This window comes from Lonchura striata, chromosome 1 (genome assembly GCF_050655825.1).
Source record: "Lonchura striata isolate lonStrDom1 chromosome 1, ASM5065582v1, whole genome shotgun sequence".
Lineage (NCBI taxonomy): Eukaryota > Metazoa > Chordata > Aves > Passeriformes > Estrildidae > Lonchura > Lonchura striata.
This window is the reverse complement of record NC_140703.1, coordinates 58761265-58776510: the sequence shown is the minus strand read 5'-3', so window position 1 is coordinate 58776510 and position 15246 is coordinate 58761265.

Below are 15246 nucleotides of genomic sequence, written 5' to 3'. Positions count from 1 at the left end.
CTTTCAGGTATGGAGTATCCATAGCTTCTCTGGAAAATCTCTTTAAGTGCCTCACTATCATCTTAGCATAGAATTTCTTGCTAACATCTAACCTATGCCTATTCTCTTTTAACTTAAAGTCATTAATTCTTGTCCTATCACTTCAGGCCTTGGTAAAAATTGCATTGAATGACTAATTGGATTCTAAGAAATTGAAAAATGTGTTTGAAGCTAAATTGCTGAAATTACTGTTCTGGATAACTGTAGAATGTCTTCCTACATTTTTCTCCTTTGTCAAAGATTCCTCTCTAAAGTGGTTAATATTTCAGTTTCCCAATATCAAATAATTGTTGGTTTTCTAAATTTCTATATGAAAAAGCTATTTTACATTTTAATCCTACTTTTGTCTCTTCAGTGCCAATATCAATGCAGGTTAGTTGTCTGAATAAACAGAGGTAGTATACCACTCTAGTCTGCCTTCCCATGGCTACTATTTAATTTATTTGATGGGGGGTTTGGGTCATAAAATGACTACAGTGTCCCCTTTATTCTCCTCTTCAATACATTTCGGACTGCACAGACAAAGTAGTTCAATTCCAGTGCTTTCTCTACTTACCCATTACTTTTATTCCTTGTAAGTTATATTACTGTTTTGAACACTGAATCCTTTAAGGCTAAGCCCAATGCATATTATCCTGAGCTACCACGGGATGTTTTGGCAATACATCATGTAGGTTTCTTGGTAGTTTAAAATTTACTTTCTCTTGTGGACAAATAAATGATGCAAGTTCGAGGGCTTAACCTGGAAGGGCTGAAATGCACTGCATTTCAAAATGTTATTTTCCAACTAAAAGTAAAGCAAATGCTGAAAATTAGGACTGTATTTTGGCAAAAAATGAAAGCAAATACATTAAACATGGACTGAAATAACAGAAGATTCCTGAATGCAATCCATTATGCCTGAAGTCATTCTCTAGGTAAAAAAATGTGCTTCATACTAAAACCATTTATTTTTGATGTCTTATAATAGGCAAGCTCTAAGCACAGTTCACTGTGTGATAGATTTCCTTCTACCAAGTTTAGCCTTCCTCAGTCCAAACCCGTAGACAGAATTCCTTTGAGAAATTTGTCAGCAAGGGTCAATGACAGAGAGGTCACAACTACTGATACTTCTCATGCATTTTTACACAGAATAATTGCCCTCTGGAAAAAAGAAGACATGCAAACACAGAAAACTCAAAGAAAACCTTAATTTACCCAGAATAAGAGTATATATTGAGAGTCATAGGGGAACTCTATCACTTTTGTCGGAATCTAATTCTTAAATCTGTATAGAAAACAAAAGTTAAAACTACTGTGTTTCCAAGACTGATTGTATAAGATTTTGTAGTAGCATACTGACTCATCTGGTACATGGAAAAATAAGACAAATAACTCCCACTGTAAATTGGCATTAATTCATAGTTTTTTTTCACTGTCCAACCTTTCCTTTAATTGATGGCAAGACAGAAGAAATATGTCTAATAACATATTATGGGACTGGCTTCTGGATAGTGTGACTAATAGAGCAGTATTTTCTTGAAATTTCTGAAAATGATCAATTAGACAAAAAGAATATCCAGAAAAAAGTTATTGCAGTATTATTTCCCACTTGGTTACTTCAAAGCACTGGTTTAGGAATAGTTGTTCCTCTGATTTTTGGTTATGAATATCTAGGATGTTAGTAATACAGGATGAACAAATCCTCACTGAAACCCTAGAAAATCAAGTTTTAAGTAATAAAATATACACCTGTTTATTGCTTAACCACTGAGCACATTTTGCTGACTTTCTGCTGTTACCTCTCAGCTCTGGAGCAGATTTTTTTCCAACATCTAAGGAGTAATGTTCATTACATGTGCATTACAGCACTTTTTATGGCTATCTGTGAAGGGCAGTTTGTTACCAAAGCAGTAAACTCATGTTTGCCCATTTTGATAAATAATTAAAGCTCAAGAGCTACTAACTAAACTCAAGGTCATATGATCAGGTGTAGCTGTTTGCTACCTCTGAGCTGCCTATTTCTTTCTGTCAGAATGACTAACTCAGGCACAGGTGTAGGTACCTGGACTTCTAAACTTAAAGTGTAAGATTCAGTCCTTGGCACCCAATGACTTATGTTATGAATAAACAGAATAAACAGCACTATGAGGGGAGAAACAGTGTAAACAACTTAATCTTGGAGCCAAGAGGTTGACAGAAGTCTCTGAAGTCAGGAATTTAGTGTCCTGCTTTTGTGCTCTGATCAGTTTATGCACCATACTGCTTGTACTTTACTGTCAAGAAAAAAACAAAATAATTTTTTAAACATAAATGTGTGTGTGTATATATATATATGCATGTGTATGATTGGGTGAAACACACAGACATGCTCATACACAATAGATATACAAATATTTTTCAAGTCAACTCCTCTATGTAGTAGGTGTTGTTACAGCAGTTAATCAAAAATTGGGATCTGGACAAACATATCCTGATACCATCTAAAGTTAAGCCATGATTCTTGTACTGCAGGACTGAAGGAGGTAGAGCATACTGCAAAGTTCCTAGGCAGATGCTACTTGAACGTGTCTTCTGATGGACCCTTCTTCAGTTTTTAGTGGGAAGACAGAAGGAGAAAGTTAGAGTATTGAGGAGGAAAGCCAGTTATAAAAAAATTACATATATTGACTCATATAATAGACAAAGACTGGCAGTTCCTTTACTAGTGTTGTCCTAGTAATAGGTGAAAAAGTAGTAGTAGCATGCCATTGTTAGATTATTTTCAATAGAAGGATAATACATTATATCATTGTTATCTCTCTTTAAGTCTCCTTTTTCATGACTTAACTGGCCTAACTATTCATAAAAGTGCCTTAAACATAGAAAGATTCTACACATTTTTCTACATTAGAGCAGCTGAATCTCACCTATGTCCGGGAGACCCAGCTTTGACACAGTAAAGATAAACACATTCTTGAATAATGTTCTTAGCTATCTTATGTGAGATATCTTGGGTGAGCAATCTCTTTTATATTCTTTTTCACAGAAAAAATTGAGAAAAATTGAAAATTGAAATGATGTTTTCTCTGTTTTTTTTTTTTTTTAATTGGCTTCTATTGTTTTAGTTCTTTCTGCACAAAATAAACATTAGACTGTTCTCTCATTTAGACACTGGGAAGGCAATTTCACATATCAACTGTAACCAGATTTGTGATTGATGGCACACATTAATATCCTCTAACATGGAATTATGTACACAGATACATGCAGGTATTTTATTTAGGTTCATTAATCTAAGTGGTTCAAGGACAGTGCTTCTTTATCAGGTTTTCATAAAACAATTAATTGATGTAAATTTGCCTTCTGTTCTGCACCATGTGGATTTGAAGGTTCATAAGATTCAATACTGGAACTCAATAATGAAGGCTAATTTCATGATTTCATCATCTATAACTCGAGGTTGTGTATTCATCAACCTAACTCCCGAGTTTTCCTGGGCTATTTTGAATAACTAATGTGGAATAAATCTTACCTTTACAAGAAGATTATACTCAGAAGGGATTGGAAAGATAGAAATCTGAGTTTTAAATGTTTGTGACCCATCTGCTTTGTATTCACTCTTTTGCATTCAGTACATAGTGTCTGATATTTTGTCAGGTAGTTTATGCATAGCACAGGTTTGTAAAGATCCACAGATGCTGCATATCTCACTTTCCTTCTTCATGCTTATTCAAACTTTTGACTAGCCTTGGTGTCATGTTTAATTCCTTTTTACCTTCACAGACAATTTCTTCACCTTAATATGCTTCACCAATGTGACTTCCTAAAAGTGTCAAAGAGGGAAGATGCATCCCAAACATGAAAGGTATGTTTTGACCTCAATACAGTGATTCAGAGAAACATACAGAAAATAATTTAAAATATATTTGGTCTAATAAACATAAAGGAAAACAGAGTCTCACATGAAACTTATCCTAGTGTTGATGGCATACAGTTCTATAGACAGGGAAAAGAGTTCCAATATCCGGTACTGCAGAGACATTCCACTTTCTTATACTGGGAAAAAATTTCTGACCTTGTTATATACATCTTCAAAAGAGTGATGATGTTACAAACACATCTTTGCTTTTAAAAATTTCATAAATGGAGACAACACACAAAAGTGATGCTTGTTTTATTATAGAAATGAGAAGGAACTGATTAAGGCATCAGTGTACACAATAAAAGATATACATTAACTGCTTCCATTCTGTTTATCCTTTTCTGATATGGACTTTCAATTTATGGTTCTACTTCATAAATGACTTATTTACTATAATTTAATGGAGATCAAGTTTTGAAATCTTTGCAAAGCACAACTTTACAAAGCACAGCTGTTTTGGCCATTCTGAGGTATGACATTTATTCTAAGCAATTTATTGACTAAAGCAATGGGGAAAAGGGAAGCTGCATGCAGAAGAGTAACCTGTCCACACAAAAGCCTCATATAAAAATGAAACTATTTTAAATTATTTTAAATAAAATTAATTAATAAATTAATTTCAGTATGTTATACATGATCAGCTACTCTAACAGCCACTGTTTGGACACCAAAGAGGAAGAATCCTGGACTGTCTGTGTTCAGGTGTATGCGCACACTTCTGGTGTTTATATAGGTGCTAGAAAAGGCCATGCTGTCTATGCATTGACACATGGCCAGTCACTTCTCTTGTGCCTATCTTTGGGACACTTGTGTGTCATCAGGTATTGTCTAGATCTGGAAATAATAATAGCAGCCAGCAGACTGAGAGGAGAAATCTCATGGATTTATGAGTCCTAATCCAGCCTGCCTTTAGCAAAGTCACACTATTTCATTCATATGAAAGTTTTGTGCAAAATATGTCACAGTGCCACTTACACAAGGAAGGACAAGAACCTCTTTCTAAAGGTAACTTACTTTCTGCTTCTTCAAGCCCTGGTGAACAGGTTAGCAAAAATAATCAAATGATCCAACTGCCTTCTGTGAAGACAAGGATTTCCTTTAGTTCTTCCATCTGGTCAATTCTGTGACACAGTAACTCAAATGCATCCCTACAGCAAGCTCTTTTCAACTATCATCTTGGTGTCTCCTCAAAAAGAGTAAATATTTGGTTGCATTTGATAGTTATGGAGAAGGATAGAAAAATACTGTTTAAATATCTATTAACAAATATAGTATTTTCTCAAATATTTTAAGTCAATAGATTTGCAATTAGTTCACATAGGAGCAAACTATATTAATCACAAAGTGGCAAAATTCGTCTCACAAGATTTATTAAACCTCACATTGGTATTTGACTTTTAATGAATATTAAGATTTACCAATAGACAGAAAACAAAATTGTTCCTATTCTCCTGTCCTAGGTTTGCTGTCATGGTTCACCATCTTAAAACTTCTGGTTACTGTAGAATGTGAAGTCACCTTTCATTTTCAAGAGTGCTAGCTACATGTGAACATGCACGTATACATTCACAGCTAATATAAACCAAATATACCTTATCTGTTTTTACATTTGACTTTAACAGTATGATCAGGTTAATGATACATTTAAAGGTAATGAACCAGTTATTTTTAGACTAAGCAATAAGCACACACACTCATTTTACTGTGCAAATAACTGCTTGCTGTCAATGGGCTTTGTATTGCTGTTTGCACCTCTAAATTAGTCTTGAACAATTATTAATAAGATCTCATGGAATGTTTCCATTGATGCTTTCTAAAAATGACTGGTACTCTAAAGAAGTGCAAAATCTTGCTGAAAAGTAATTTTATTCATTTAGTATATATGTATCCCTAATGCGATAGTGCAGAAAAATCAGCAACCTCATAGTGTTATATGGAAATATCTGCAATAACCAAAAGTGTGTTATTTTTTGCCTAAGAGAATATTCTTTAATCTGGTTAAATACAGAAAGACTTGGCATAATGACTGGCAATAGCAGGGTGAGATTAACAGCTAAATTTTTGGATTGGTGAAGATGAGAGAAGCCAAAAGTATGAGTATACAAACTGTACCACAAGTGTATGTTCCAGGAGCATTTTATGGCTTATACAAGGAACTTTCCAAAAGGAAAAATTGGGATTTTTGTTGTGTTATACAGACAGTAAATTATGTTTTCTTTCTGAGTCAACTGTGCCATTCATGCAGCTCCTGACAGAAAGAAGACAGAAGTACCTTGGTATTGCCAAGTGATTTCTGCAGCCAAAATTATTTTAAGCAGAGATTAAAAAAAATATTGTGAATAGCCAGCCTCTCATATCATGTAAACATGGTGTAGAGGCAACACAGGTATTTGTTTCTGTGAGCAAAACAGATCATCAGCTATTGCTCCTGTAGAATTGTACCTCTGTTCGTGGTGGCTGCATTCAAATCTAGCTAGTTATTGCTGAAACCCATGTATTGACATATTCAGGCTTTATACATCACCAAAAAGAAAGTATCAAATGCCAAACAGAAATTGATTCCAAGGTGGAAAATGCAGTTTTGAGGAAATGCAGTATTGTTCTTCTATAGACATTAAGCCACTCTCTAAATCAGGACTTTTTCATTAAATATTTTCTTAAATATATGTGTCAGTGGAGAGATATCTGTGGTGAATATGCTAGGTAAACTTTTGGGTGACATGAAATCACACATAGGACTTGTTTTAAAGATAATGATTGAAAGACTTCTGCACAAAATTTGTGTCTAAACTACCGTTCATAGCTTATTTGTAACTGGCCATAACCATAATTTTGTAAGAGGCCGCTTCCTCTCAGTTGCTGATTCAGAAGACATTTTAATCAAAACAAATTGTGTTATTTTAAAATGTGCAAATACCAAATCTTCTATAGTCCAGATCATTTTGACTGATGCAAATTACAGAGTACTTCTAACAGTGCAAAAGGGGATCTATTGGGAGAATAATGTCAGGCAGAAGGGAAAAGAACATCAGGGCTAAACTGGCAATGGTAACCTTTTCTGTTAATACAGCTGAATAGCAAAAAGGTTCTTTATCCATGGGACAGAGGACCCAATGGCAAGTATGCAACACCAGAAGCAGACAACTGACACTAGTTTTGACAGGTTGGGACATAAACATCAGTAGCAGTGCAATCCAGAGATCAGCAGTGATATAAAGCTGAATAATGAGGCACAGGCAGAGACAGATTCATGAAGAGTTCCAGTGCTTTCGCCAGAATCCATATTCCCTTGCTATAAGCAGATATTGCATTATCAGATGCAGCCAGCTCAGCAAGATGTCAAGGGTGGAGAAAGTCATTGCTGTGTTTTAGTGTGGGAGTGACAGCCATAGGTTTAACTGTACCAGATGGGCAAACCTGTGGCATCTGAACAGTTCAAGTTGTGGATCTGTTGCAGAAACTGTGATGTGAATGGCTGCGGGCAAGCTCTCCTGGTGGAAAGCCTTCTGGATCTGCACCAGAAGTGAGGAAATGAGCCAGCACTGGCTGTTTAAGCCAACATCAGCAGGTCTCTCAGGACTCAGCTGTCTGCTCATCCCACTCTCAGTCCACAATAAAGTAGTTCATAAATATCTGTCTAAGGAACACAGATATCTTCTGTATGTGAGCTGCCCTTGGCTCCTCTGCCATAGGAAGTACATAACTTTGAGCTATAGGAATATTTTTCAGTGTTGAGATGCTTGTAACTATGCATGTACTACACAGCATACACTGCTGACCATTTAAAAAATATAAATGCATCTCTCTTTATGTTGTAATAATCAGTGTCCAACTGAAAGCAGAAGTCAACAATGTAGCTGGTTTTGTAGTGATTTGGTATAAATCTTGTTTCACCAAATAAATGTAGCAATAGACGCAGAAATCACTTTTACAGAAAATCCAGGTCAGAGAATTTCTTAAAAACTTCTTCTTTTCCTTGTTTCCTATCTGTGGTCTCAGCTCAAAAGTGAAGATGACCTCAGCAGTTATCAGCCACAGAACTTCACACTGCAGCAATGCCTCCTCCTCAGTGCTGTTGAGTGAAAATGCTCTACTGTATTGCAAGAGTCAAACAAGACATCCAAATTTTTTCCCTCCTTGTTTTTAATGGAAAAATACTTATTTTCTTTTTAAAATTTTGGTGCTAAATTTTAATATTTTCATGTAAAAAGCCCAAAAAATATACTAGTTTTAGTTAAAAATACACAAAACCCAAAACGCACTTATGAGTCAATTTGATGTGACACACACTTATTGCTCTTGTTTTTAATGGAAGTATTCATCAATTTAAACTAAATTTTAGAGTTTAGGAAGAAAAATGCAAAGAAAAATTGCTGAGCGTCCTTGTAACTCAGAGTGTTTATACTCCCCAACAAGACCTAGGGCTGTGTTCATTGTATTAACTTTCGATCCAAGGTGTCATTTGAGTATTCTTAAAAGAGAGCCTTCCTTGTTTTACCTGTTAGTGCTGGGGTTCATTGCATCTTAAATAATTAAAGACCCAGGCATATGTGTACTGATGCAAAATTCTTTCTTTGTGTCCTCTTAATGAAGAAGCATTAGCAGAAGTTTGTACTCAAATAAGGTAGATTTACTGCTACCTTTGTGCTGGTGATGCTGAAAGCAACTGGATTATGACACCAAAACTTTTTTTTTTATCTCCCCTGGAAACTAGATAGAAAACCCTATAGAAAAAGCAGCTGCACAGAACAGCTGTTTTCTTTATTACTGTTAGTATTAGGTTTGGCTTTTAAACTCTTTGGTGCTGTTTACTAGTATCTGAATGGTTATAAGAAAAAATCTGTGAAAAACAATAAAATTTTAAGGTACCTGGCCAGAGATTGATTTTTTGTTGTTGTTGGAGGTGGTTTTAGAGTTATTTTTGTTAGTAGTAGCCAAGAACCCAGCAAAATCTCACAATAAACTGCATTGACCTAACTACCTCAAACTGCCCATGGCTTAAGCAAAGTATACAGTTGTTCACTGGTAGCCATAGCCGCCAGAAAATAATGATACACTGCCAGTATAATTTACAGATGTTAGTAATCATGAATTCAGTGTTGGGCATAAAGGAATGTCGAGAAAGGAATCCCAGAGACTGGCCAGCAGCATTGCATGTGGTCAGAATTATTCACTGAGTTCGCCTGTGTGCCGCGATATTGTTTGTGCACCTTCTGTCCAGATATATTTGAACACACTAGGGAGTAACTTCCTAATCAGCTGTTACCTGATGCCCATCTGCTATCCCAAATAACATGTGTCCTCTGTAACATTTACCAATATTTGCTTGTGGCTCATTACTTTTGCAGGATATGCTGTTTTGTAAAATAATAGATACCCATTAAAGCTGGTATTCCTATCCCCTCACCTTAGGCTTCTGAAAGTCTGGTACTTAGTCTCAGCTGCAATACTGGCTCCCACTACAGTCAAACAAAAGCTAAGCATCTTTAAAAGGAGTTTTATCCTTTTCTGAGACACCTAAAATACTCATGGTGAACTCTTTTCTGAAGGCAATTTTCTGTTTCCTCTGAAAATAAAGAGAAAAAGATATTACTAGTTTAGAAAGTTAACCTACCAGAAAGACTAATATTAATATTAATATTAATATTAATATTAATCTAACTAAAAACAGTTTTCCATAACCTCAGGCTCTTTTTAAAGTCTTTCAGGAGAAATATGTGCAATGCATCTCAATTTACAATTAAATGCCTAAAACAAGTGAGCTAAATCACACATTAGACCTATTCCTTCTTCTGTATTGACTATCGTCAGGTACATAAAGTCACTTCCACAGATATTGTCAAGATATCTTCCACCTTTTCTGGAAGTTTAGTAATGATAATTTGCATAAAGGCCATTTTTGAGTTATACTGTTTTTCTGTGAATATAATTACTTTTCCCTATGCTGGACAGATATAGAGAGAGAAACACTTTTAACATGTAAATATTTACTCCCTAAATTCTTGTTATTGAGGTTAAGACTGAAATTTCCGATTCCAGTCAGCCTAACATTCACTGAAAATTCCTATAGACTTAAATCAAGTTAGGAAAGCAATTTATATTAGTGCAGAACATTGTGTGGTTTGTTTGGTTGGTGGAATTTTTTTCTTTTCCAAAAGAAGAAATATACATTGCAATCAGGTTCTTCACATCTTAAATATACAAATACCAAGGTTTTAGTCTCCTGGTACTCTTGGCATAATGTTTCTTCCTTGTGTTTTGTGTTTCCATAACAGTGTCCATTACCTAGAGCTTGTGAATGAAAACAGGAACAGAATCAGATCAGGAGGGGAATGGAAGCTACCATCTGGGAAGGATGCTTTTTCACTTGTTTGTTACGGGGTTTTTATGGTTTGCCTTTTTTGCACGGGGGTATGTGGGGGGGGGGGGTGGAGATGGTTTTTTGTTTGTTTGTTTGTTTGATTTTTTGCTTTGAGAAATTTCATCTAAATTTAAGGTAGTAAGTACTCATCCTTTGTGACTCAGGAAAGCTGACTAATTTCTAGAAGTGGTCCGCACTCAGGAATTGGGAACATAATTCAATGTTTCATAAGCAATTCTATCAAAACAAAAGAAACAACTACTTGTACTTCTGGAAAAAAGCATTTTTTTTCTTGAATAGGTCAAGTGTGAATTTCTTACACATTCTCTTAACATGTATCTTACAAACTTATGAACTTTTAAACCCCACCAACTAAATCACACAGGTATGTAACTCAACTTGCTGCATCTTTTGCTTTTAGCCTTCAAAATCCCCAGGGAAAAAGCCAAGGGGTGGTAGCAGAGTCATAATAAATCTCAGCTGATTTAATGGACATTGGAGTAGATCTTGAGTTAGCTCATGCACCAAAAGTTATAAAATTTGCAGAGGCTGGTATGTTTCCTTTTAAATTCATTGGGATAACACGTGTGTTACTAAAATCAAATAAAATAACAACATCTCTCTCCCTCAAAAGTCAAAATTTAATAGATGAAGGTAAACTTTCTGTAGCCCAAGCATTAAAGGCGATAAAAGCAAATATGTCTGTCAGTCTGGCTATTAAGAGCAGCTGCACCAGAGACAGTTGACCACCAAATGGTATCCTAGCAACCTACAGTAGCATCATTATACATACTGCTATCAAGCCAAATTTATCCTTTTCAATATCTTAGCTTCAAGAGATCAGGGATGAATACAGAACAATGGATGAAAATGGTGTCTATGAGAAAGACAACGTGGGGTTTTAATTTAAGCAGAGGTTATATGGAATGCCTGTGTAAAAGGAATAACGAACATCACACTTCAGTGAGAAGGAAAGATACCTTCCTGTGGTAAGGCTCTCAGACAATTATGAACCAATTTGCTTTCAGAATACTAATCCTGTGTATATTTTAGCTTGGAATAAAACTTGCAATATGTTGTCTCTTAATTTCCATTTAAATGTTTCCATTTAAGAGGGGAAGGCTGAAGGGAAATAATTTTTAATTATTCAAACTTTCTAAATCTTAAAATAATTCTAAGCAATTCTTCCTATAAATTGTGGTTTTCAAAAAAGCTGACATTTTTTCTAATATTAAATCTGATAATTACAGTTCTGTTAATAAACTTTCCAAATTGAGCACTTCCCTCTTTTTATACTATAAATTGCTTCTATTCTCCTGTTATATTTAGAATCATTGATCCTGCACAGTCCAGATAATTTACCAATGTGCATAATGGTCATAACTGTTAATAGAGAGGAAAAACTGAAACTATATGCAAATCAATTAAAGGATAGTCCCTTTTTTTTTTCAGTTTTCAGCAAATATTGGAAAAACATGCTAAGAATCTAGACCTTACCCACCAAAAGGGCTCCTGTCCATGGTTGCACCCCAAAAACAGACATATTGGCTTCTTGTAATCCGGCTGCCTCTATGCAAACTGTATGTTCCTGATTAGTGTTCCCTGAGCAATATATCAAAGGAGAATTGGACAAGAAGAAGCCTGAGAGCTGACAGAAGAGATGTCCTCTGTTAGTGTGCAGCCACATTGACTGAGATCTGTAACATATGTGCTGAATATTTGCCTGTGAAACAAAAATGTCTTTGGCAGCTTAGGCTACATCAGCAGGACAACAGGCCAGACCTATTTAAAAATGCCTTAGATATAGTCAATAATGCAGGTCATAGTCTGCTGCATATGCATGAATACCTATGAAGAGATATTAACAGTTTGTGTAGTCTCCCACACCAAGCGTGCCTTTCCAAATGTTGTGTGGAATTTCAGAGCATGTAATTTCTGCTTTAATTTATTTTGTTAGTCTGATCTTTGTTAAGAGATGAGCTAAGGATGCACTAATCTTGTTCACAAGAAAGAGAATGCCATCACTGGTAGGAAGATAAGAGCCCTTAGTTTTACATTCTTCTTGACAAAATGTTAAAGGAAACAGACAAGTCTTTGGAACCATAGGGTGATACTAAAGCAGAGCAATTAAACAGAATTCTTAGAAAGGAATCAGAGTAGGCCTTCTGAGTTTTTATGTAATACTAAATTAATGTTTCAAGGATATTAACAACTTGGCAGCTAAGTGAGCAGAAGAACCACTTCAGAGAAATCATATCAAATAAATGCAGGAGCAATACACTTTGACTGATTAGTGTAGGAATTTATGAAGGTACTAGATGAATTGTTTCTGTAATAACAAAAGCTGGATTTAGCAACATGGGTGGTCATTTCCATACCTAAAATTCTGTGTTCACGTAGATTATGACTAAATTCTGGGTAATGTAGCTTCCCACAAGTAAAATCCCGGTAAGAATTTGATGTCATGTCTTAGGCATTTTAACCTTGAGAATGTTTAAGGTGGAAGACAGGCACAACTTCTCCAAGATTACCTTTTATCTATATCCTGCATCAGAAAATATCTGCACAACATAAATCATACGCAGTAAAGAAAATATCCTATCTCTTGTGGGCAGAGTGTGAGAAAAAAAGTGTGGAAAAAGGCAAAACAAGAACCATACAATTTTAGCTGCAATTCTAGTTTGCTTGGCAAAGGAAGTTCTACTCATTGACAGGCAGGCCTTCTGCCATCTGTGTTAAGTGGGTGCATTGCAAGCACCTGGAGCTACAATGAATACTTTCCTTTTTAATTCTTTCTTGTAAAACAGATGGGAAAAAGCACAGCTAGTAGTGTTATTCTGTGTTTAAATATGAGAAGACCATCATTTAGTCTCACTGCTGCCTTTCAGCCTGACACCTATATATTTGGACTCCCATGTTTTAATCAGAAGAAACATGTCAGTGCTCAGAAGACTTTTGTAGAATTCTACTCGAAAAGATCTGGAAAGAGGCCAAAAGTGACCTACTGCTTACACAATGGAACTATATTATTTAGAGGAGATTATAGTTTTCTGAATGCAAAGCTCTAGTTTAATAAGCATTTTAAGGGTAATATAAAAAATCATGTTATCTCTAAGCCCTATGAAGGTATGGGACAAATAGATTCACAGATGCCCAAATTCAAATCAGTTTGGGACACAAAACACTGGCAAAATAAATAGGCCTGCTCAAGTCAAAGCTGGCATATTTCAGTTCTCATCTCTTTACATAGTGGGAAAGGGATATAGATGTGATCAAGGAGTTTTTCAAGGAAGCAGTGGCCCAGTTTGCAAAAGATGTCTAGAATATTTGATATAGAGGAGAGCAGGCTGTTTTCCCTTAGCTATTTCTATCCTTGCTATCCAGTGGCTGTCTATAGTAAAATGCAGAAGGAGCACTGCTGTGTAGCAGTTCTGATGGCTAAGGCATAACACTGACATACAAAACCTGTGCATTTTAAACCTCTGCAGTCTGATGAAGGCCTAAAACAGAGTTCTTCTGGATAAATGCTCTGCCAGATCATGCAAATGATACCATGGCACAGGAAAAGGATTCTGGTCTGATTTCTAACTTCACAGAGGTACTTTGAGTTATCCCAACTCTTTTTAATTTTTTTTTTACCTAAAATGTCCAAATCATACACCTTAATAGTAATCCTAATCTGCCAGTGATCAAAAGATGCTGAGTGAAATACCCTAATACATCTTCAAATTAATTATTTCCCAAGAAGTCAGGATAATGGGTTGGACATATGAAGCAAATGCATCTTCATATGGATTATCTTCTAACCCAGTGTTCTGAAATTAAAAATAGGCACAGCAGTAATCAGAATTTAAGAACTATAAAATTAATATGAAACATTTCTTACTCTTCCTATTCTGTTTTCCCAGTACTGAAAAGGGGCAAAAAACCCAAACAAACAAAGAAAAAAAAGTAATAAATTTTCAGGTTTGCTTTGGAATCAATAGGAACAAGAGAGAGATTTTTTTATTTTTTATTAAGTAAAAGTTAAGATTTCTATGGAATAAGTAGGTGGGAATTTGTCAGTAACAACTGGAATGATGTTGAAAGCTGTTTAATTTTTCTGCCAAGAAGTAAGAAAATTCAGTAACACATGAGAAAGTTCATCTGTTTCCTTAGGGTTTTTTTTTCATATTTAAAAGCATATTGTTCAAAGTACAACAGCCTATATTTGGTAAAGATGTACACTATATATGATGAATGATGCATAGATTAAATAAGCTATTATTTCTAAATTAGCCAAGTTAATTTTTGTTTCAAATAGGCTACTTTAATATTATTATCTTAAAGCTGAATTTACAATTTATGTAAATAAATATACAACATATGTATAGAAACATAGGAATCCATTAAACTATTGAACTTTTAGATCTAGTGTTAATTCATAAAATCAAGTATTGTGGCAATTTACTAAAGAGAATTTTGTTTTTTCAGAGTGTTGAATTCAACTTTTGAGAGGTTATTTCTTAATTATTGGGGTCATAAAAGGAGAATTTAATAACAAAAACAAGATGGCTGATGCTAAGACAAATCACTTCTTCAAATCAACAGTTTCTGATGCTGTATATCCCATCTGGTTTTAAGTAGTTAAGAAAACTGATATTCAGTATTCTTCCAGTGCAAAGGAAAGATATTAATATTTATGAATTATGAGTCAGATTAAGATTTATATATTCATTCAACAAAAGTAGGCTTACTGAATCACCATTTTTCCCCACCTGAATTTCAGGTACCTTTTGCTTGGAAGGAAACAGAATTTAAAAATACATATTGTGCAGTGGGCATACTAACTCTTAAAACACAACTTTTGATGGCTGAGTGGCAGTGAAAGGCAACTACCAAGTTTGCAAGTAGATTTTCTCTCAGGAAGAATTTCCATTCCACAAACTGAACTTGGAATAACAATGACAAGAAAATTTTAGAA